Source organism: Triturus cristatus, chromosome 6, assembly GCF_964204655.1.
Source record: "Triturus cristatus chromosome 6, aTriCri1.1, whole genome shotgun sequence".
Classification (NCBI taxonomy): Eukaryota; Metazoa; Chordata; class Amphibia; order Caudata; family Salamandridae; genus Triturus; species Triturus cristatus.
Window position 1 is genome coordinate 245,923,176 of NC_140589.1, and position 24,694 is coordinate 245,947,869.

Genomic DNA, 24,694 nt, shown 5'->3' on the forward strand with positions numbered 1-24,694 from the left:
AAACATTGCCCCCAGGACCTGGCCCACCCGGGGGCTTCAAGAAAACGTAGTGTGGGAGACCGCACTTTGTTTTTCAAAAACGTTTCAGACAGATTCACAGACCCTACATGAATCCCACCAAAAATGAAAACAAATACATTTTCGGGCCCTTGGAGTCCCTCTGGGAACCCCATGAGCAGCACTAGGGGGTCATGGTGTTCCTACCTTGCCCACTTTTCATCTTTTTTCACCTTTTTTCTTGCGACTCGGTTCAACCGAGGGACAAGATGGCTGCCAATACTTCCTGGTTGAAGTTTTGGCAGCCAATCAGAGTCAAGCTCATGATCGGGAGGGTTTGCGGATCCACCGCAGTCACCAGATACTAATATTTGTTTAAACATGAATTTCTCAGGAACTACTGAATAGATTTACACCATTTGAAGGAAAGAGTGCACTCTGGACCAAGAGCTACCTCTCTTCCAAATTTGGTGTAATTCTGTTCAGCAGTTCAGGCTGTATCTACAACAAAATTTTCCTATCGAAATCAACATGGAGAAAACGTGTTTTGGGCCCCCCCTTTTTTCTCAGCCCCCGATTGACGAATCACCCCAAAACTTTCAAGACAGGAGCTGACCTGAGCAGGGCATTAGTTTTGAGCATTTCGCAAAGATTCATCAAATTGCGCCGAAGATATTGGCAAAGAAAAAATGCATTTTGAATAGAAGCAAGGTCCTAACTGTAAATTCCTACTGGCGGCCAGTGGCCACCAGTAGGTATATATATATATATATATATATATATATATATATATATATATATATATATATATATATATATATATGTATATATATGTATATATATATATATATATATATATATATATGTATATATATATATATATATATATATATATATATATATATATATACATATATATATATATATATATATTTTTTTTCCAAGCAAATGACACTCGCACTCAGGAACCTTGACAGGATTTATTATTTTAACAGAGTTCCCGTCTGTTACACCGACGCGTTTCAGCCATGTTGGCCTTGTTCACGGTAGGTGATTCTACTTCCTGTGACATTTTAAAACATTTCCTATACAATGTTTGGAGCCCCATAGGATTCTGGGATCTGTAGTTTTTCAGATTTTTAACAAAATAACATTAATTAATCACCTAGTAACAGTGAAAAACGTATTCGTTTGTTTCTAATTGCAAAGGCATTTGAACTGTTGTCAATGACAATTTAAAGGTTACTTATTTAAATTGTCATTGACAACAGTTCAAATGCCTTTGCAATTTAGAAACAAACGAATATGTTTTTCACTGTTACTAGGTGATTAATTAATGTTATTTTGTTAAAAATCTGAAAAACTACAGATCCCAGAATCCTATGGGGATCCAAACATTGTATAGGAAATGCTTTAAAATGTCACAGGAAGTAGAATCACCTACCGTGAACAAGGCCAACATGGCTGAAACGCGTCGGTGTAACAGACGGGAACACTGTTAAAATAATAAATCCTGTCAAGGTTCATGAGTGCGAGTGTCATTTGCTTGAAAATTGATTCCTGGCCGCTGGCTTGGCCCAACACTCACACCCGCTGTGGAGCGATCCGAATCCAAGCCGCATTGCTGAAAATCCAATTGAAATCGGAGGCGCCCGACGGAAACGAGAACGCTGGAACAACACTGCTAAACCCGCAGAAACGCCGAAAGACGGGGCAGAGAGCGCCGCCTTCACGGGAGTTTCCATACCGGGTAAGTGTCCAAGCACTGTGCTCGTAATCCTGTGCGTACAAATTCCGCCGAAGCGACTTGAGAGTGCAACATTGTATCAACCCGACATTTGCGCATGGAATCTAAGCGCAGAGTCGGCATTGATTCACCCTAAGTAGGAACCTTGTAAGTGTGAAAACACTATCTTGAGACAACCCGCGAGGAATATAAATATACTCTATGACAGAATTGGCAGCTGAACTTGTGTCATTTTGGTAGAATACCTGGTAATCACAAACGGAGATCTGTATGAAAATGGAAGAACGTAAAGCCAAACGCGCACTTAAAGCAGTGACTTTTCTTCAACCCGAGGGAAACGATGACGCTTCAACAAATGTGAACATAGTAACACGCAAAGATACTAATTCGACGTTACAGCAACTCTTCTTCTCAATCGAAAAACAATACAAGTGGGAAATAAGCAAAAGTTGGGAAGCACTTGCACTTCAAAAGTATCTTGAAATAAATCGAATCCCACGCGGGCTGAGAATCTTCACAATGCCCACCCACCCAGAAACAAGAACTGACATGCTTGAGGAATGGGGAGCAAATAATACAGCATGTAGTCAAAATATGATGCGCATCCTTATAAAATATGCTGAAAAGGATCTGGAGGAGATACATAACCAAATCCAAGATTTGGAAGCTAAAATTTCTGCAAACAATAAAGAAGACACTGAAAAATTAAGGAAAGAAATGGAAGACCGTTTAGAGAAGTTTGAGGATGAAATTGAACAACGAAAAAAGAGAAAGTTTGCCCGCGATGAAGCTGACTATAAACATGGCAGAATACTCACATTTGCTAAAAGGTTCGATGTATTGAAAATGAACCAAGTCACATAACCTGCAACACCCTTAAGTGACGTTGAAACAGAATCAGATGTCAGCGGCAGTGAGAATGAAACAATCTCCAGCACCAACAAACCCACTAATACGACTTTTTTATAGGAAATGCGCCTCGTCAACCTGGACCAGAATCTATCCCGGACCCGGGGGCGAGGCAGAGGCAGAGGACGAGGCAGAGGGTATGGAAGAGGCAATTCAAAGTTTTCAGAAGCCTCAGGAAAACCCGGAGATCCAAACGAAAGAAGAACATATGGACTCAGAAATCGCACGAAGAAGAATTAGGCATAGAGAACCTAATAATTAATTTATCGGACTACGTGCTGACAGACACTGAACACAAGATCCTCAACAAAGGCCTATCCTTCTGCCCACAAAAACATCTCGACTACACTACTACTAAAATTGACATATACAAATATGTGCGGAAATTGAAACTCACTAAAATTCATGCATCAAGGAAACAAAATACCAAGTACTCAGAAGAACATGTAAGCACCAAACAAACTGAGAAGGACTCACTTACAATTGAGGAAATTCCACATCTAAAAAATCTGTATGACTTGGCCAATGATTCGGATAGTGATCAAACCACTGATCTGGAAATTCTCAAACATCTTGAAATCAACACTAGACAACAAGAACCCAGCGGCCTAAGACAAAAATCCAAATACAGTCCTCAATTATCACCAGGTAATAAAATTGATTCCTTTTCGGAAATCATTATGAATGAAATCGACAAAATAGATAAAACAAGGAACATCAAAACCAGGGAAAATATTTCCAAAAAAGAAAGTCAAGCAATTCGCAATCTGGCAAACAATCCCAATATCATCATAAAACCGGCTGATAAGGGCGGCAATATCGTGATTCTCAACACCAGGGACTATGTAGAAGAAGCTTACCGCCAATTAAGTGATACTCAGAAATACGACAAACTCACAAACAATCCCATCCATAAAATGCTTCAGGAGATTGAGAAACATCTTAATGAATGGCATGAACATAACTTACTCAACATTGAGGAGAAAAAGTTTCTACTGAAAGAAAATCGAACAATTCCCACGATATATTTTCTGCCAAAAATACACAAACCACTTATCAAACCACCAGGGAGACAATTTGTATCATCCTGTGATTCAATATATGAAAACATCTCTCTGTATATTGACCGGTACCTTGCACCATTGGTAAGAAATTTATCTTCGTACATTCAAGACACAAGTGACTTTTTACGGATTCTTGCGAATACATCTTGGAACCCCAATTATCTCATGGCAACCATAGATGTAGTGTCATTGTACACATCCATAGAACATACCATTGGCATTAATGCCTGTGCATATTTTTTGCGACAAAAGAGCATACATGAATTGGAACACTCAGCCATGTCGCTGACCATGATTGAAACATGTTTAAACAACAATATATTTCTTTTCAATCATCAACTGTACCATCAACTATGTGGCTGTGCCATGGGAGTTTCCTTCTCGCCCAATTATGCTAACCTCACAATGGGATGGTGGGAGAAGGAAATAGCATGGAGTCCACAGAACAACGCAGCACTAGACAAAATTGTTTTGTGGTCGCGATACATTGACGATCTGTTTTTAATTTGGGATGGAGAGAAAGATGACTTCATGTCATACTTCAATACACTCAATAATAACAACATTGGACTCTCATTCACGTGCAATACTAGCCGTCACAAAATTGATTTCCTGGATATATCAGTGTACATCGAAAATGACCAAATTGAAACTACTTTATTTAGGAAAAAAACAGCCACCAATAGCATCCTGCATGCAGACAGTTTCCACCCAAAGGCCTTACTCAGAAGCATCCCCTACGGCGAATTCATTCGCATGAAAAGAAACTGTTCAAAAGATGAAGATGCCAACAAAGAAATCCTCGAGTGTACTAAAAGACTACACAAACGAGGTTACAAAATGAGAGACCTCCAGAAATGCAGGGAAAGAGTAAAAACTAAGAGTAGAACTGACATCCTAGTCAAGAAACACCCAGAACCGGACAACCAACAAACCACCGTCCATCAGACAGCACCGCGATTGGTACTTACATACAGCAAAGAATCGTATAAAATCCGACAAATCATCCAAAAATATTGGTCAATATTACAACAGGACCAAGATCTAGTGAACATCATTGGAACACAACCATCGATCTCATATAAGAAGGTACAATCCATCAGAGACCTTACTACTAAGAGTCATTTCCAAACCATTCAAACTGCAGAACCAAACTGGCTTACATCACAACAAATTGGCTTCAGAAAATGCAACAATTGCAAAGCATGCAAAATTGGGAAAAACATGAGAACGCTCAAAGACCCAGAAGGTAAAACCATTCACATTCAACAGAAAATAACATGTACAACAAAATTTGTTATATACGTGATTCAATGTGATTGTGGCATGTTCTACGTAGGCAGCACCATCTGCATGCTGAAAAAGCGTATCTTGGAGCACATCAGAGCGGTTAAAAACAGAGATCTATCATACGCCACCGCCAAACACATGCTGGCATGCCAGAAAGGTAATTGGATGAACATGTCATTTTTTGCCATTGACTCTATTGAAACCAATGAAAGGATGGGTGACCAACAAAAGAAACTAAGACAACTTGAATCCAAATACATTATACGATTACGAACTAAGTACCCGAAAGGGATGAACTCGGATGAGGAACTTTATGTACATCTCTAATAGAACTCAGTTAACATAAGGACATCATGGCATACGTACCCATTTTTGCAGCTCTCTCCCCCCTCCTTTTCAGTAACTAGCCACTGATAGCTACTGTACATTCTGTTATCAATCATTAACTTGTGAAACATTTTCTCAAACCTTGAGATTGGTCACTAATACCAGGTTACTTATTTAAATTGTCATTGACAACAGTTCAAATGCCTTTGCAATTAGAAACAAACGAATACGTTTTTCACTGTTACTAGGTGATTAATTAATGTTATTTTGTTAAAAATCTGAAAAACTACAGATCCCAAAATCCTATGGGGCTCCAAACATTGTATAGGAAATGCTTTAAAATGTCACAGGAAGTAGAATCACCTACCGTGAACAAGGCCAACATGGCTGAAACGCGTCGGTGTAACAGACGGGAACTCTGTTAAAATAATAAATCCTGTCAAGGTTCCTGAGTGCGAGTGTCATTTGCTTGAAAATTGATTCCTGGCCGCTGGCTTGGCCCAACACTCGCACCCGCTGTGGAGCGATCCGAATCCAAGCCGCATTGCTGAAAAAAAAAAAATATATATATATATATATATATATATATATCTACACACACATATATACTGATTGTAATTTGCTTCTACTGCCCTTCTCTCGCCCGTGGCAGTTGCAGCGCAGTGCCGGCAAAGCCCACCGGACATAATATGATGACTGAAAGGAAGTAAGCGCTCTCTTAGGGTATAGTATCAACAGCTAAGATTATATTTACCAGTTACGCGTTTCGGAGAACCATGTAGATGTGGTTCTCCGAAACGCGTAACTGGTAAATAAAATCTTTGCTGTTGATACTATCCCCTGAGAGAGCTCTTGCTTTGTTTCTGTCATTATAGATATATATATATATATATATAGATATATAGATATATATATATATATATAATCAAAACAGTCCTTTCAATGTGAAAGAAGGCGGCACACCAAAGTTATATCCTAGAAGGTTTTAATGTGCAAAAGAAAAAAGAACAACGCGTTTCAGCCTGTAGGCCTTCGTCAAGTTCAAAGGTCATGATATGGCATAGCTGTTAAATACGTTCTACGTCAAAACATAGATATTGAAAACATACTGCTTTGCATCACATATCTTTCGAAATGTATTCGATCAGTTAACATTATTCACAAAATTGCATGATTTGTAAAATTCACAATAATTATCTGAAAATATATAAATAAATACATTCAGCATTTTGTGATCAATAGCAATTGAGATCGTTTCAATTAGACCAAAAATCACAGTAGCGTACAATTGTACATAACGTACAAGCAATCTATCTGAGCGGTCAATGTCTGTATGCTTTTTTACAGTAATGTGCAGGATTATGCACACTAAGCTTATTCACAGTAATGTACTGAAAGCAAATTTACACCCGCAGCAAAACTGCTTAAATAATGGGTTAGATCAGCATTTACCTATGTCAAATGGCAAATAACAGTTAGTTCAATTAGACCAAACCGCAACAGCGTCCACATGCACGTGGAATCCGCACGATATATAATCAATATGCACATCTATTTACATCATTAGTTCATCGGCCAAATGGCCTATGTATAGCGAGCAATGGTTGGTCAATGAAACAATAAGGAATAGTCAATGTTTCTGTGTGTATAAAGCAAAATAAATCATAAATTTACAATCCACTTGACCTAACAGCAATCACTGTAAACACAGTCACGTGTAAATGTAGAGGGATACAGCAGCGAGCCAGACCAAATATACCATATATACAACGTGTAATGTGTGAATAACTCAATAAAGTATATAAGCGGAGTGCAAAGTGTACTAGTGCCCCAAGGTAGATATAAACAATAAATAACCAGTACCAATAATGCTGGAGGTGGGGGAGAAACCAGCCGGCCCCACTCCCCTTGTGTTATCGCAAGGCATAGAGAAAATAATTGACTGACCCAAGTGGGGACTATCTATGGATTGATAATGGGCCAATGCCCAAGAATACACCAATTGCTGCCAACATTAATGGACTGGAAAGTGTATGTGAAAACACCTTGCTTAAATCCTCAATTTACCATATAAAAAACTAACTAATGTATATACAAAATGCAACTGTGGAGACAGATAGACAGCTAAAGGTAAATGCAAAGAACAGGGGGGGGGGTTATTACACCCCTATATGTGTGGCCAATTCTACTTCCCTATTCATACCAAAAGGAGCTCTAGCATTCAGGTCAATAATGTACCTTGATTCCAGGATACGCAGTTGCTTCTCTCAGTCGCCCCCTCTGATATTTTTCATAATTCAATCGAGTCCCATGTAGCTTAGGAGCTGACTGTTGCTATTGTGGACATTATATAAATGTCACGCAACTGGATAGTTAAAATCATGATTGTTTATAGCTCTTAGGTGCTCTAAAATAAGTTTTTTTACAGGCAGCTTTGTACTGCCTATATAGCGAAGGCCACATGGGCATTGTAGGCAATAGACGACAAAATCAGTCATACAGGTGATAAATTTGGATATCGGTCTCTCTTTCCCGTTAGATGTTATAAAGGTTTTGCAGCTACGGCTATTAGAACACGCCTTACAGGCGTTGCCCTTAAAGAAGTCTCTACTACTTTTTAGCCAAGTTGGCGGGGCCTCTGTTTGATAATAGCTATTGACCAATTTATCCTTAAGAGAGGGTGCTCTCTTGTATGTTATTTTGGGAGAATGGGCAACTGCATGGCCAATTACGGGATCTGATTGTATAAGGCCCCAATGCTTTCTCATGACATATCTCAATTTGTTTGATCTGGCATTGAACATGGTGATCATTCTAGGAGTAGTGGAAGATTTGTCCTCGTCCGTGATGAACTTAGACTTAAATAGGACACCTTCCTGTTTGGTATCTTTCAGTTTTACGGCTGCTTGTCTCAACACCTTTTCTGGGTAGCCTCTGGATTTGAATCTACTTAACATTAAATCTTGTTCTTTGCTAAAGCTCGAGTCTGTGCTACAGTTTCTACAAGCTCGCAATAGTTCCCCAAAGGGTATGCTATTAAGCAGAGACTTGGGGTGATGACCGCGAGCATGAACTGTACTATTACCAGCTGTTTCTTTTCTAAAAACATTGGTCACCAGTCTGTTATTTTGGACAGCTACATATACATCAAGAAAGTCACATTCCGTTTCACTGATAGTATGTGTGAATGTAAGATTTAAATCATTGCAGGATAGACTTTGTATAAATCTTATGGCTTTCTCCTTGCTACCGTCCCAAATGATGAAAAGGTCATCAATATAGCACATCTATAATGGCCCATGACTAGTAAATGATTTATTTGAGTCAGTCCATACTACCTGCTCCTCCCACCAGCCCAGGAATATATTTGCTAGGCTGGGGGCAAAGCAGGTTCCCATGGCTGTACCGGATTTTTGGCGATACAATCTGTTGTCAAAGAGAAAAATATTCTCATTAAGGCAATACAACATCATGAGTTTTAACATTATAGTATGTTCACAAAGATCAATAGATCTATGTTGCAAAAAGTACAGACATTCTTCTACTCCTTTGTTCTGATCAATGTACAACGAGCACACATCTAAAGAGATAAGTAGGAAACCCTTGTCCCATTTGAAATCATGTATCCTCTTGAGAAAATCAGTACTGTCTCTACAGTACGACCTCAGATCCTTCACAAAAGGGGCCAGGAAGTAATCCAGATAGTTTGATGTATTTTCCAACAGCCCACCATTTGAAGAAACAATGGGCCTCCCTGGAGGTCTAGTGGCATGCTTGTGTACCTTGGGTAGTAAGTACAAACTGGGAATCCGGGGATTGTTATTTCTCAAAAATGTCAATTCATCATCATCAATGAGACCAGCTTGCCATCAATTCTATAGCATTTCATAATACCTTGTGATAGTATCCTCATAGGTACCCCAGGTAATTTCCTCATAGCACGTAGAATTATTGAGTTGTTGCATAGCCTCCGCTTTGTAGGAAATGGTGTCCATTACTACAACATTTCCCACTTTGTCGGAGGGTTTGATTACTAGTGTCGAGTCAGACAGTAGATCCCCCAATGCTTTTCTTTGATCTTTGGTTAAATTGTCCTTGATTAAGTATTTATCATCATTCCTCATGACCCTTAATTCATGCATCATTAGAGAGTGAAAAGCTTCAACATTGTCATATGGGACATTGGGATTATATTTGGTCTTGATTGATTTTTAAACCACTTTTACCACACAAGTCAATTCTAAAGCCCATAGCATTAAGGGTATCAACCACATTGTTCTCTATGGGGCATCCTGAGTTGCTGTCTAAATCATTTATGTCCATTATAGCCTCCACCTCATCCAATATGAATTGATTGGAGATGTTGGAAGGAGATTGCACTGTTATTGCTCCACTCAATTGTATTCGAAGTTTAGGCATCATGTGTAATTTCATCAGTTTCAATTTTCTGATATACAGAAAAATATCTATTCTTACATCAACATAATTCCAGTCGACCACTGGACTGAATGACAGTCCCGATTTCAGCAGGGATTCTTCTTCCGACGATAGCATGCGTGCAGATATATTGATAATAGATTTGTCTACAAGATCCATACCAACGTTTGTGTTCATATTCCCAGCATGCCAACATTTTGTACGAATAAGCTTAGTGTGCATAATCCTGCACATCACTGTAAATAAGCATACAGACGTTGACCGCTCAGATAGATTGCTCGTACGTTACGTACAATTGTACACTACTGTCATTTTTGGTCTAATTGAAACAATCTCAATGGCTTTATTGAAACACACACAAAAAAACGTTGCTGACAAAAACTTGCTATTTTAGCAGTTTTGCGGCAGGCATAACTTTTTTTCTTATTATGAAGAAGCAAAGTGTGTATATAGCTGTATATATGGTGTGTATATATTATGCATTTTCAGTTGACTACAAACTCGATTTGATTTTTGTCACGTGAGGTGTTGATCACAAAATGCTGAATGTATTTATTTATATATTTTCAGATATTTATTGTGAATTTTACAAATCATGCAATTTTGTGAATAATGTTAACTGATCAAATTAATTTCGAAAGATATGTGATGCAAAGCAGTATGCTTTCAGTATCTATGTTTTGACGTAGAACGTATTTAACAGCTATGCCGTGTCATGACCTTTGAACTTGAGGAAGTCCAACAGGCTGAAACGCATCGTTATTTTTTCTTTTGCACATTAAAACCTTCTAGGATATAACTTTGGTGTGCTGCCTTCTTTCACATTAAAAGGACTGTTTTGAAATGTGTGGTTTGGCCGCCATGGCAGGCACCGGCAGCAGGAGGCAGGCGTACAGCGTTTGGCTGAAATCCTTGAACGCACAAGTGACCACAGTAACACAGAGTGATCCAAGCTATAGTTATGTAATATGCTTTCCTATAGGTAAATATCATGGTTATGGATAAAATGTCATTGTCTAAAATACTGAACAAGTATATTTAATTTATTAAAACATAGTAATCCAATTAATCCTACTACCAATTTAAAGACAGTTCCTACTATAATATTACAATTTATACCAATTATGCCTAGTTATATAGAGGTATCGACAAAGAGAGAGGGAGAGAGAGAAAGAAAGAAGGAGAGAGAGAGAGATAGAGAGAGAGAGAGAGAGAGAGAGAGAGAGAGAGAGAGAGAGAAATACATAATGGGTAACCATGTAATAAGGGCCTGTATTACTATTGAGACGTTCTTGGTTCTTGTGACCTTTATAAACCATGAGGTCGAACGCAGAGTAGTTTATAAGTTTGTTTTTCAATTACATTGATTATTTAATTCATTTTAGTTATTGTGCTCTTTAGAAAAATACAAAGGGCCTTGTTACGACCTTGGCTGTCAGACAGTCAGGCCACAGTGTCGGCGGTGGGATAATGATGGCAAGCCAGCAGCAGTATGACCTCCGCATTTGGAGTTTACCGCCGGACTGGAGGTTTAATGGCAGCGGTCTTGCAGCGGCCGCATGTTTCGACTCACAGAGATACCCTGAAGGTAATGTCACCGCCCTGCATTGCGCATGGCAGTGCAAGCATAAGGGAGCCCTAGCCACAATGCCCAATGACCTAAAATACCAGTGGGCCCTGTTTGGGGACCCTTCCCTGCCTTTCCACCTACCTTTTCATGACGGAGTCCCTGCCATGAAAAAGATGGCAGAAATGTGTTAAAAAGAGACACACTGGTAAGTTTGTAAGACTGTTTTAATGCTTACAAGTAGTGCCACCAACTCCTGCTGCCGGCCTGTAGATTCTCCAAGTCACAACTGTCACAGACAGACGGTACGATGGAGATGGAACAGGCAATCACATGCACATACCTTTGAAAGATTACAACACATCCCCTTTACAGAGGAATCAAAAGAGAAAAGAAATAAGAAGAAGAAGTAACAGAAGAAAAGATAAACTTGTAAATTCAAAACACAGCAATAAGAATAGAGCTGAGTTATACAAAACATTTCTAATTAATGTAAAACTGTCCCAAGCTACCAATAACAAATTTAGGAAACTTAAAACATCTCATAATCTTCATAACTTTTTGGAAGACGGTGAGGTCTAGAAGAATGGGACGAAGAACCACAATTGGTGGGCAAATTTGTAGCAGGTGAAACATCTGGGCATGAAGGAAATATACATTTGTCACCCTGGAACTTCACTAAACGAGACATGCTCCATTTTCCACCATTATGTACGGTAACCACATTCCTATTTACTGCAGTAATGACAAAAGGTGCCATATATTCAGTGACACCCTTCCTGTGCCAGCGTGGTCTCTTGATGAGTACCCATTCGCCAACCTTCCATGACCTGACCTTGGTTGATTTCTTGAAATCAAACCTCTGTTTGTATATATTTTGATAGGACTCGATTTTATCACTCACCTCTTCCTCACTCAAAACAGGACCATCAATGAGAGGTAACCACCCAGGATTGAGTTTGGATAGCGCAACTCTCCTTTTAGCATTTGAAATGGGGATTTTAGCCAAACACTATTGACTGCGCAGTGCGGTGAGCCCACCAGGTGTCCCTCAAGATTCCCTTAAGAGGCACTCTCAATTTAATTGCCCTTTGTACACATGATTTGACGACTCTGTTCATGCGCTCTGCCAGGCCATTGGCCTGAGGAGCATAAAGGGCGGTTCTCTGATGAACGATGCCATAATCATTCAAAAACTCTTGCATTTCTTGCTAAACAAATTGTAGCCCATTGTCTGTGATGAGAAACTTGGGAATACCATCATTGGCAAATTCATCTTTGAGAAAGTCAATAACCACCCTTGTACTGACCTAACTGACACATCTAGTGGAGACCCATTTGGACGAGTAATTCACTAAAAGGATCACAAACCTGTCTGCCGGGTTCAACAGCTCAAAGCGGCCCATCATATCTAACCCCAACTTGACCCAAGGTTCCCGTGGGACCTCGACAGGAGATGGTGGAGGCGTGTTAACAACACGGGACTTGTCACAAGAAGCACACTCATAACATTTATTAACCACTTTCTCAACCTGACTAACCATCTTTGGCCACCAATATCTTTCCCGGAGGCGAGACTTCGTGAAACTTCTTCCCAAGTGCCCCTCATGAGCCAGGTTAATAAGCTTTGCTTTAAGACTCTCAGGTGGAATCACTCTCTCTCCACGCATGAGTTGGCCCTGGCACAGAGTAAGATCTTTCCTAATGGACCAAAAAGGAAGTAAATCAGAGTTCAATCTCTTGTTATCAGGCCAACCCTCAATTACAAAACAAGTCACAGCAGGAAGCAAGGAATCTGCTGACATGGAACTCTCCCACTCACTCTCTTGAATAGCAGACTCCCTGACCCAATTGACACTAACAGTATCAAAGTCAACCACATTCTCAGAATATTCAATAGGTAGTCTTGACAGGTAATCTGCCGCTTTGTTGGCAGCACCAGGCAGATATTCCACTCTGAAATTGTATTCTTCCATACCTTCACTCCAACGCTTAAGTCTTGGAGTAAGTCTTTCACTCTCCATGCAGGAGAATACCTGTACCAAAAGGCGATGGTCAGATCTTACTAGAAAAATAATTCCCCAAAGATTATATTTAAAATGCTTTACAGCCCATACTATGACCAAAGCCTCCCTCTCAATACACAAGTACTGTTCCGGCTTCTTCAATGCTCTAGAAGCAAACTCAACAACTTTCTCCTCACCACAATCAACCTGAGAGAGTACAGCCCCAAGACCACACAAACTGGCATCTGTAGTTAGGAAGGTTTTCCTTCTGGAGTCAAAATGGCCCAAGTTTGGCATTTTACCTATTGCATGTTTAATGGAACTGAAAGCTGTGGCACACTCAGGCGACCAAGCAAAGTGTACTCCTTTCCTAACAAGGACTCTGATGGGTTCAACTGTGGAGGAAAAACCTTGGATGAATTTTGAATAGAACTCAGCAAGGCCAAGAAAATATCTCACTTGCTCCTTGTCAGTTGGAGCAGGTGCATCAACAATGCTTTTTTCCAGATCCAGCTTTGGTTGGATGCCCTCCCCAGATATAACATGTCCCAAATATGTGACAGAAGATACACATATTCTACATTTCAAACGATTAACTGTTAGACCCTTTTCTGCTAGTCTTTGTAATGTGCGTCTCAAAATTGTGTCATGCGCAGAATCATCTTTCCCATATACTAAAATATCGTCCTGAAAGAACATGATATTGGGAACATCCTTTAAGACCAACATCATAATACGCTGAAAGCAGGCAGCCGCCGAGGCTAACCCGAATGACATCCTGATGAAACGGAGAGCCCCCAGTGGTGTTACAAAAGACGTAAGATGTCTGGAATCCGGATGAAGGGGGACTTGGTGTTATGCTGAGGATAAGTCCAACACACTAAAGACCTTCACGCCACCAAGCATATTGATCGACTTAGAGATATTAGGAAGTGGTTGACGATCCATCCATATCCATTTATTTAGGCTTCTCAAGTCAACACACATCCTAATGCTCTTCCCTCCATCCTTGGGAGCCAAAACCACTGGGGCCAACCATTCTGAGGATTCGATTTCCTCAATAATACCTTGAATGACCAGCCTTTTAAGTTCACACCTTAGTGGTTCCAACATCATGTTGTGTACCACTGGTATGGCATTTTGTTTAAGAATGATACAGTGTTTAAAGTCTTTGAGAAGACCCAAATTATCTGAGAAGACTTGGGGAAATTCCTCAAAATATTTATTGGCAGACATATTTTGATCAATTAACATGACCTGTTCAGAAGGACAGCGAGCATTAGGATTAAGAATTATCCCCAAGCAAGTCTCTCTGGTGTCTCCAGCCAAGGAGGTTATCACCACGTTTGGCGACATAGATTTTCCCAATGGTGTCTCTTTCTTTAAAATGAATCTTCATGATGGCATAACCTATTACATCAATGTGCGAGCCACCATAACTGACTGGATTGATGTCTGGAGTAAACAGTTTCAATTCAGGAAAGGTCTTGTCCCAAAGTTCATTTCCAAGCATTGTAAAAGGAGAACCAGAGTCAGCTAGGATGACGAACAACTTCTCTCCAATTACTACGTTGCATTCTGGCATGCTGATGAGGTCTGCATCCACCATGCCGTGCCCTCGTACACTCAACATAGTTGTCTTGGATGGAACATTTGTTTCAGTGTTTTCGTGCCCATTGTCCGCTGTGTGTACTCTACCCCCAGATTTGCATACCCTAGCGTAATGGCCTTTAATTCCACATTTGTGACACGTGGTATTCCTCGCATAGCACTGGGGGTAGTTGGAAGAATGATTGTTACTACCACATCTGTAACATTTTATCTTCGAAAAGTCTGTGGCGGGTTTGGGCTTAGGTCCACAGACAACTTTGGACACGTTATCAACAAATTCATGTGCCTGGCCAGGAAGTGCGTTCTTCTGAGTCAATTCATGAATGCTGCTGGGAGTAGGAACTTCGTCTGCAGCAGTTTTATGGGCTTTCATTTCTTTGACCCAACCAGAGGTGTTTTCCATCCTCTCTACAATGGCTACAACTTCCTTGAGTGACGGATTTTTTGATAAAAGTTTTTCTTGCTCCCTAGAACTGTTTGTACATCTGACTAGTTGGTCTCTTATCAACGAGTCAGTGAGAACACCGAATTCACAGGTGTGTGCAAGTGTTTTCAAAGATGCTATATAATTGGCAACCTTTTCGTTGTGTTCTTGGACTCTCATGAAAAACCTATGTCTCTCTAAAACTACATTGATGCGAGGTCCACAAAATTTTTCCAGCATTTTCATGGACATTTCAAATACATCAGACGGTTCACCATCACCTTCTCCAACTGGAATTATGTCAATGCTCTCCTAAATATTACGTCCTTCTATTCCCAGATTGTTGGGTAAAATTGCTTGTTTTCTATGAGCAGAAAATTTCTCTCCACCAATTGCAACTAAATAGGAGTCAAATAACAATCTCCATCTTTTCCAGGGTAAAAGAGGTTCACCCTTCTCACAAAGGAATGGAGGTGGCTGACTCATCGTAGTGGAAGACATGGTAAGGCTTTAGTGCACGTTATAGGTAAATAGAAAAGGCACAGGATAACACCCAGTAAGAAAATGTCTGTAAAAATACATTAGTTCCTAAAAATAATTAGCGTGTAAAAGTAGTTCCTCACTGATGAAGATTAAGGTAAAGCGGCAATACTTGGAAAAGGCAGACTGTGGTGATGAGAAGTACAACTTTGTAAGGTAAAACTGATAAGCGTAGGCAGCGACAGCTTTTGTAGAAAATAGGGGACCTCTAATTATATTAAACAGTACCTGTATGTGAGGGATCGCCGATCGCTCATGAAGGAGAGCCGATCGTTCATGAAGGAGAGCCAGTAACAAGCTCCGTGACCGGTTGTCAAGGAAACAGTAACCAAAATGGCGGTACGCACACACGTAGCGTAGCGTAACGTGATGACGTGCGTGTCACGTGATGACGAACGTGATGGCAAACACTTCAGCAGGGAAGTCGCGAGGAGTTGCTACTGTCGGGGAAGGAGGCAAAGTGGTTAAAATTGCATAATTTCGCCTCAGAACCTCATGGAAAGTCAGGAGAAGCAGGAGAATATCCACTGGAGGTTGTAGTGATTTGCATCCTCTCTGGTCTCATGATAACGCTCGATGAGGAGAAGACAGTCGTGGGTCCACCAGGATTTGGGGAGAGTTAGTGGCAAACTTGTCCCCAACAAGTTCACGCTCGTTGCTAGTGTTAAAATGAGACACACTGGTAGGTTTGTAAGACTGTTTTAATGCTTACATGTATAGCCACCAACTCCTGCTGCTGGCCTGTAGATTCTCCAAGTCACAACTGTCACAGATAGACGCTACCATGGAGATGGAACAGGCAAGCACATGCACATAACTTTGAAAGATTACAACAAAATGCATGTTGTGATTAGCACAGCAGTGCTGGCATCAGTGCTGCCTCCAATCCCCACTGCTTTCCCCACCACTACTGTCACAGGACCCAGGATTCCCATGGGACCCTGAATTCTGGTGGTGGTCTTGTGGCAGTTTGACTGCCATGGTCATAATTGGGCAGTCGGACCTCCGAGGAGGCGGCAGTCGGACTGCCACTGCGGGTACGGCGGTCAAGGATCGGACATACTCGTAATCAGGCCCAAACTCTTTGGCATCATTTATTTAGTATTCATTGTTTGCCGGAGACTGCAGATATGTCTTTCAATGTTTTGAGAAATGTGTGTTTTCTTTGGCCACAATGTGCTGTTAGTTAAAAAGTGTTATATGCAACAAAATGCATAATTATAAAATGCATTTTAAATGCAAAGTGCATTATAGGGAAATTAAAAACATGCCTACTTAAATATGTTTTTCTTTTGTAGTACATTGACACTTTAGAGTAGGTTTGACAAGACACATATAAAGAAAGATAAATAAGTGCAATTGGGGGCAGTGGCATTTTTTGCTGACAGGGTCTAAATTTACAAAGTTTTTTTTCACACATTGGCAAGAATTAATTAGTAGAACCTTGAAGCAAGGATGGGCCTGCAAGGGTGAGCTTGACAGGTGTGCTGATTAATGATCTAAGAGCACCACTGTCATTATGAAAGCTGGCATTTACAAGCACTGAATGACTGAAAGAAAGATGAAAAGCTTCACTATTTGATTAAGGAAGCAAAATATCCTGTAAATGAATTCAGTACTGTAAATTAAAGGAAATAATTCACTGCTAGACCTCTTTTCTCTAAAACATGATTTTTGAAACTACAAGTAAACATTCAATAAAAATACTTCATCATGTATCACACACACACGTGTATATTATCTACTGGCGGTCGCCAGTAGATAGTTATAGTTAGGACCTAGTTTCCATAGAAAAAGCGCTTTTTCTTTTCCCAATAACTTTGGCGCCGGTTGACGAATCTTCGCAAAATTTTCAGAACTTGTGGCCCGCTCTTGTCAGCGCCTATCCTGAAAGTTTCTGGGTAATTCGCCAAGTGGGGGCTGAGAAAAAAGGGGGGTCCCAAAACGTGTTTTCTCCATGTTATTTCCCATAGGAAACTTTAGACACGACTACAGCCCGAACTGCTGAGCAGAATTACACCAAATTTGGCAAAAAGCTAGCCCTTGGTTCAGAAAGAGACCTTTTTTTAAATGGTGTAACTCCGTTCAGTAGTTCCTGAGAAAATCAAAAAATAGAGGTCAAAAAATCAATTTCCCATAGGAAACTTTGGACACGGTTACAGCTGAAACTGCTGAACAGAATTACACCAAATTTGGCAACAAGGTAGCCCTTGGTTCAGAAAGAGACCTTTTTTTAAATGGTGTAAATTCGTTCAGTAGTTCCTGAGAAAATCAAAAAATAGAGGTAAAAAAATCAATTTCCCATTGGAAACATTAGACACGGTTACAGCTGAAACTGTTGAACGGAATTACACCAAATTTGGCAACAAGGTAGCCCTTGGTTCAGAAAGAGACCTTTTTTTAAATGGTGTAAATCCGTTCAGTAGTTCCTGAGAAAATAAAAAAATAGAGGTCAAAAAATCAATTTCCCATAGGAAACTTTAGACATGGTTACAGCTGAAACTGCTGAACGGAATTACACCAAATTTGGCAAAAAGGTAGTGCTTGGTTCATAAAGCGACCTTTTTTTTTTAAATGGTGTAAATCCATTCCGTAGTTTTTGAGATATTAAAGGAAAAAAATCTTTATATATCTTGGGGGGACCTAACTACACAAGCACGAGCTTGGCTCTAATTGGCTGCCAACACTTCAATTCAGGAAGTGTTGGCAGCCATCTTGATGCAATGCTTTTTAGGTCTCGTCTAGCGACGCAGCGCATGCGCTGCCCACTACACAAACACCACTGCACTGACCTAAACCCTAAAACACTAACCAAGCATGACCCCCTACACTGTACGAACACCAATGCACAGCCCTAAACCCTAAAACACTACCCCAGCACGACCCCCTACACTGCCCGAACAGCACTGCACTGCCCTAAAACAACCGCCCCCAGCGCGACACCCTACACTGCCCGAACACCACTGCACTGCCCTAAACCCTAAAACACCACCCCAGTACGACTCTCTACACTGCCTGAATACCACTGCACTGCCCTAAACCCTGAAACACCAGCCCCAGCACGACCCCCTACACTGCCGGAACACCACTGCACTGCCCTAAACCCTGAAACACCACCCCCAGCACCACGAACCCCCTACACTGCCTGAACACCACTGCACTGCCCTAAACCCTGAAACACCACCCCCAGCACGACCCCCTACACTGCCCGAACAACACTGCATTGCCATAAACCCGAAACACCACCCCCAGCACGACCCCCTACTCTGCCCGAACACCACTGCTCTGCCCTAAACCCTGAAACACTATCCCAGCACGACCCCTACACTGCCCGAACACCATTGCTCTGCCCTAAACCCTGAAACACTACCACCAGCATGACAGCTATACTGCCCGAACACCACTACTCTGCCCTAAACCCTGAAACACTAGCCCCAGCATGACCCCCTACACTGCCCGAACACCACTGCACTGCCCTAAACCCTGAAACACCAGCCCCAGCATGACCCCTTACACCGCCCGAACACCACTGCACTGCCCCAAACCCTGAAACACCAGCCCCAGCATGACCCCTTACACAGCCCGAGCCCCACAGCACTGCTCCAAACCCTGAAACACCAGCACGACCCCCTACACGGCCCGAACACCACTGCACTGCCCCTAACCCTGAAACACCAGCCCCAGCACAACCCCCTACACTGCCCAAACACCACTGCACTGCCCCAAACCCTGAAAGACCAGCCCCAGCGCGACCTCCTACAACACCCAAACACCACTGCACTTCCCCAAACCCTGAAACACCACCCCCAGCGTGACCCCCTACACCACCTGAACACCACTGCACTGCGCTAAACCCTTAAACACCACCCCCTCCACAACCCCCTACACTGCCTGAACACCACTGCACCGCCCTAAACCCTGAAACACCACCCCCGCGTGATCCCTATACTGCCCCAACACCACTGCACTGCCCTAAACCCTGAAACACCACCCCCTGTGCGACCCCTACACTGCCCGAACACTACTGTACTGCCCTAAACCCTGAAACTACAACCCCCAGCACGATGCCCTACACTGCCCAAACACCACTGCACTGCCCTAAACCCTAAAACACCACCCGAGCGCGACCCTCTACACTACCCAAACACCAATGCACTACCCTAAACCCTAAATCTACCCCAAGTATGACCCCCTACACTACCCAAACACCTCTGCACTACCCTAAACCCTAAGTCTACCCAGCACGATCCCCTACACTACCCAAACACCACTGCACTACCCTAAACTCTAAATCTACCCTCAGTACGACTCCCTACACTACCCCAACACCACTGCACTACCCTAAACCGTAAAACACTACCCCCAGCATGACCCCCTACACTACACCAACAACACTGCACTACCCTAAACCCTAACACACTACCCCAGCACGACCCCCTACACTACCCAAACACCACTGCACTACCCTAAACCCTAAAACACTGCCCCAGCACGACCCCCTACACTACACAAACACCACTGCACTACCCAAAACATTAAAACACTATCCCCAGCATGATCCCTACACTACACAAACACCACTGCACTGCCCTAAACCCTAAAACACTACCCCAGCATGACCCCTACACTACAGAAACACCACTGCACTACCCAAGAAATGTGTTTTTTTTACCAACAAGTGAATTCCCGGCTGTTGTATTGTGAAAGTGTCAGTGTGGCCTGGTCTCACTTCCAGTGAGAGAGTGGAGGAGTCTGTTTGGATCTAAAGGGGTTCTGCTGATGGACAGGGCCAGCGCGACACGTCATCAGAAAGCAGAGCTAATGGAAAGCGTTGTCCCCGAAGTGTGGAGCAGTGCCATGAGAGGTCAACGAGTGTGCGTCCCACCGCAGTATGACCGTACCATGTGCCACCTCCAGTGTACCAAAGGCAGAAGCGGCATCCATCGCAGGTCCTCTTGAAGACCGCTGTAGCACTAATTCTACATTTTGGAACTAGGGCATTTTAAGCTTGTTGTTTCTGCCGGATACAAAGAGAAGATCCTGTGTTATTCAGTGCCCTCGTTACCTTTTCTGTGGGTAGTGGTGCTTGTCACTTCGCTGCCCCGCCGGTGCACACGACTGGGCTCCCCACCTCGTGTGCCATCTACAGGGCCTCTGCCCTCGGATCACTGGTTTCAGTTTTTGGAGTGGCAACATAAACAGTTGCTCCCAAAGGACTAGCCTGTACACTTAGGTGAATATGCCCTGTGCCAGCATTCCATGGAAATTCTTTCCTAGCTCTGCCACGTCGACGTCGATGTCATAATAGCACGGCTCCGCTCGCGACACCGTATGACGTCATAGGAGCCATAAGAGGACCTCGTCGGCGTGCTGACGTCAGTTCCACCCATTTTTTCCATGTCACCGAGGTAAACAGGTGGACCGACACATTTTCCCATGTATACATAGTATACTAAATATATATATATATATATATACAAATGCATAACCAATAAAGGCATAAAGAAATAGCAACAAATTAAGCATTTCTCACTATTAAAACATAAGCCTGATTAAGACATATTAAAAACATTCATGCCAAATGGTAAAAGCATCTTTTTGGTAGAAACAGGTGGACAACGGAGAGGCGGGTGGGACAGGGAGGAATCCACAGGCAGATACAGTATCCACCAGAAAAAGCGTTACCGAAGGTAACTTGCTCTTCTGATGGATACTTCTGCCTGTAGATTCTTCACCTTTTGAATAGAATCCTCAAGCCGTATCTCACCCGGAGGAGGGTGTCCACCTGACTAGACCAAAAAATCTTGCACAGCAGATCGTGCAAAATGGCCATCCCTCCTAACCTCCGAATCCAATAATAATCGAATAATTTTAGTCGAAATTATGTTGAAAACAGTACTTTAAAAATACTTTTATTCATAAATTTAGACAAACACTTAAAGGAAAACTTTTATTTATAATTAATTTAAAGATCTTCCATACTTTACAAATTACGCCGAAGACGCGACCCAAGCGCGACTTTTCAAAATGGCTACCGGAATGCGTGCAGCCATCGTGTAGGGCGCGCGAAGGGTGCACGACTTCTGTATAATATATATATTTTTTAAATGTATATAGTTTTCCTAACTAAAAATTATTCACAATATTTTGAAATATATGTATGTATGTATACATTATCTACTGGCGGTCGCCAGTAGATAGTTATAGTTAGGACCGAGTTCCCATAGGAAATCTGAAAATTCTATTTTGAATAACTTTGGCGCTGGTTGATTTATCTTCGTGAAATTTTCAAAACTAATGGGGCGCTCCGCTCAGCTCCTACCCTGAAAGTGTCGGGGTGATTCGTCAAGCGGGGGCTGAGAAAAAAGGGGGGTCCCAAAACGCGTTTTCCCCATGCATTTTCCCATATTACCTTTAGTCGAAGGTACAGCCCGAACGGCTGAACATAATTACTTGAAATTTGGCAAAGAGGTAGTCCTCAGGTCAGGCATGTGCCTTTTGCATATATGATGTCAATCTGTTCAGTAGTTCCTGAGAAAATCAAATGTAAAATCACATATATATCTGGGCGGAGCCTAACCACACATCTCACCGTGAGATCTGATTGGCTGTCAGCACTTCATCCAAGAAGTGTTGGCAGCCATCTTGGGACCAATATACATGATAGCACCTCATTAAAAAGCATTGCAGTTAATAGAAAGTTTTAAGACTTTAGTTACATTATAAATCATTTGTTGATGGTACCATACTCATTTTAGGAATTGTGGTGTGTTCTATGGTGATTTTACCATGTGAAAAAGCCTTCTGCTGTCATATCATGAATCATGTTTGAGAGAAAACTATTTTCTCATGCTTTTTCCACAGAGGTTTGGAAGGTGATCTATAAGCTAAACTGAGAGCATATTTTCTGTAAATTCACATTATCTTTCTCAGTCATGTGAGAATGAAGTCTGACATTCTCAGTAAAACATGTATATCCAACAAGGGCAGAGACTGTCAGTTGATTCCTTTGTGTTCTACTGCAGCTTCCCAGAGTGTTCTAAAAGAACAACTAGAGCGCTAACAGTCCTACTTATGACAAACGTATGGCACACCTGAATCCATCTTGGTTGGAATAAAGTGGTAACTCTTAAAACATTTAATTTAAAAAGGAACAAAACGAGGGGGTTCATTTTGCCATAGAAAGTATGATTAATGCTGAAGAAAGAAAAATTAGGGCACATTTTGAGTGACTTCTCAAATCCTCTTCTATTTCATTAAAAAATTCTGACATGCAGACTGAAACATGCACTTTCAATACCAGCAGCAGACTTCCCTGGTGAGCAGTAGCTTTGCTACAGTGATCTAATAAGCAACTAGAGTGCTAACATTCTGAATTTATGGCAAATGTGTGACACATCTGAATGCCTTCTTGATGGAATCAAAGTAAAAAACTGAAAGTATTTCCAACTGAGGAGAGTGCAGGAAATTAGGAAACTTCATAACAAATAAATCTTCCAAGATGGCCACCAGAGACAAAAGAGCCCAAATGTAGCCCAAATATCACCCAGATGTAGCCCAAGTATAGCCCAATGACAGAATGTCCCAGAGTGTTCTAGTAAACGACTAGAGCGCTAACAGTCTTACTTATGACAAAAGAATGGCACACCTGAAGCCATCTTGATTGGAATAAAATGGTAACACTTAAAACATTTAATTTACAAAGGAACAAATTGAGGGGGTTCATTTTGCCATAGAAATTATGATTAGTTCTGCAGAAAGAAAAATTAGGGCACATTTTGACTTCTCAAATCCTCTTCTATTTCATAAAAAAATTCTGACATGCAGACTGAAACATGCACTTTGAATACCAGCAGCAGACTTCCCTGGTGAGCAGTAGTTTTACTACAGTGATCTAATGAGCAACTAGAGTGCTAACATTCAGAATTTATGGCACATGTGTGACACATCTGAATGCCTTCTTGATGGAACCAAAATAAAAAAACTGAAAGTATTCCCACTGAGGAGACTGCAGTAAATAAGGAAATTAGGAACTTCATAACAAATAAATCTCCAAGATGGCCACCAGAGACAAAAGAGCCCAAATGTAGCCCAAATATCACCCAGATGTAGCCCAAGTATAGCCCAATGACAGAATGTCCCAGAGTGTTCTTAAGAAAAACTAGAGCGCTTACTCTCTTACTTATGACAAAAGTATGGCACACCTGAAGCCATCTTGATTGGAATTAACTGGTAACACTTAAAACATTTAATTTAAAAAGGAACACAATGAGGGGGTTTATTTTGCCATAGAAATTATGATTAGTCCTGAAGAAAGAAAAATTAGGGCACATTTTGAGTGACTTCTCAAATCCTCTTCTATTTCATTAAAAAAATTCTGATATGCAGACTGAAACATGCACTTTTAATACCAGCAGCAGACTTCCATGGTGAGCAGTAGCTTTACTACAGTGATCTAATGAGCAACTAGAGTGCTAACATTCAGAATTTATGGCAAATGTGTGACATATCTGAATACCTTCTTGATGGAATCAAAGTAAAAAACTGAAAGCATTTCCTACTGAGGAGACTGCAGTAAATGAGGAAATTAGGAAACTTCATAACAAATAAATCTCCCAAGATGGCCACCAGAGACAAAAGAGCCCAAATGCAGCACACATATCACCCAGATGTAGCCCACATGTAGCCCAATGACATTTTTTGTGTATTTGCAGTTTTATATAGTGCAGACTTGTCAGGTATTGGAGTGCTTTACATGAGCATTGGCTACATCAC

General features: G+C 41.4%; 1 long non-coding RNA gene across 2 annotated transcripts in view; it reads right to left on the reverse strand.

Moving 5' to 3' along the window:
• The window catches only part of LOC146816722 (uncharacterized), a 232,274-nt gene that overhangs the window by 12,579 nt on the left and 195,001 nt on the right, over nt 1-24,694 (reverse strand). For both annotated transcript variants that reach the window (XR_014962483.1, XR_014962482.1), the window contains one exon: nt 5,702-5,881. This is a non-coding gene — a long non-coding RNA (uncharacterized LOC146816722). The remainder of the gene's footprint in view (nt 1-5,701; nt 5,882-24,694) is intronic.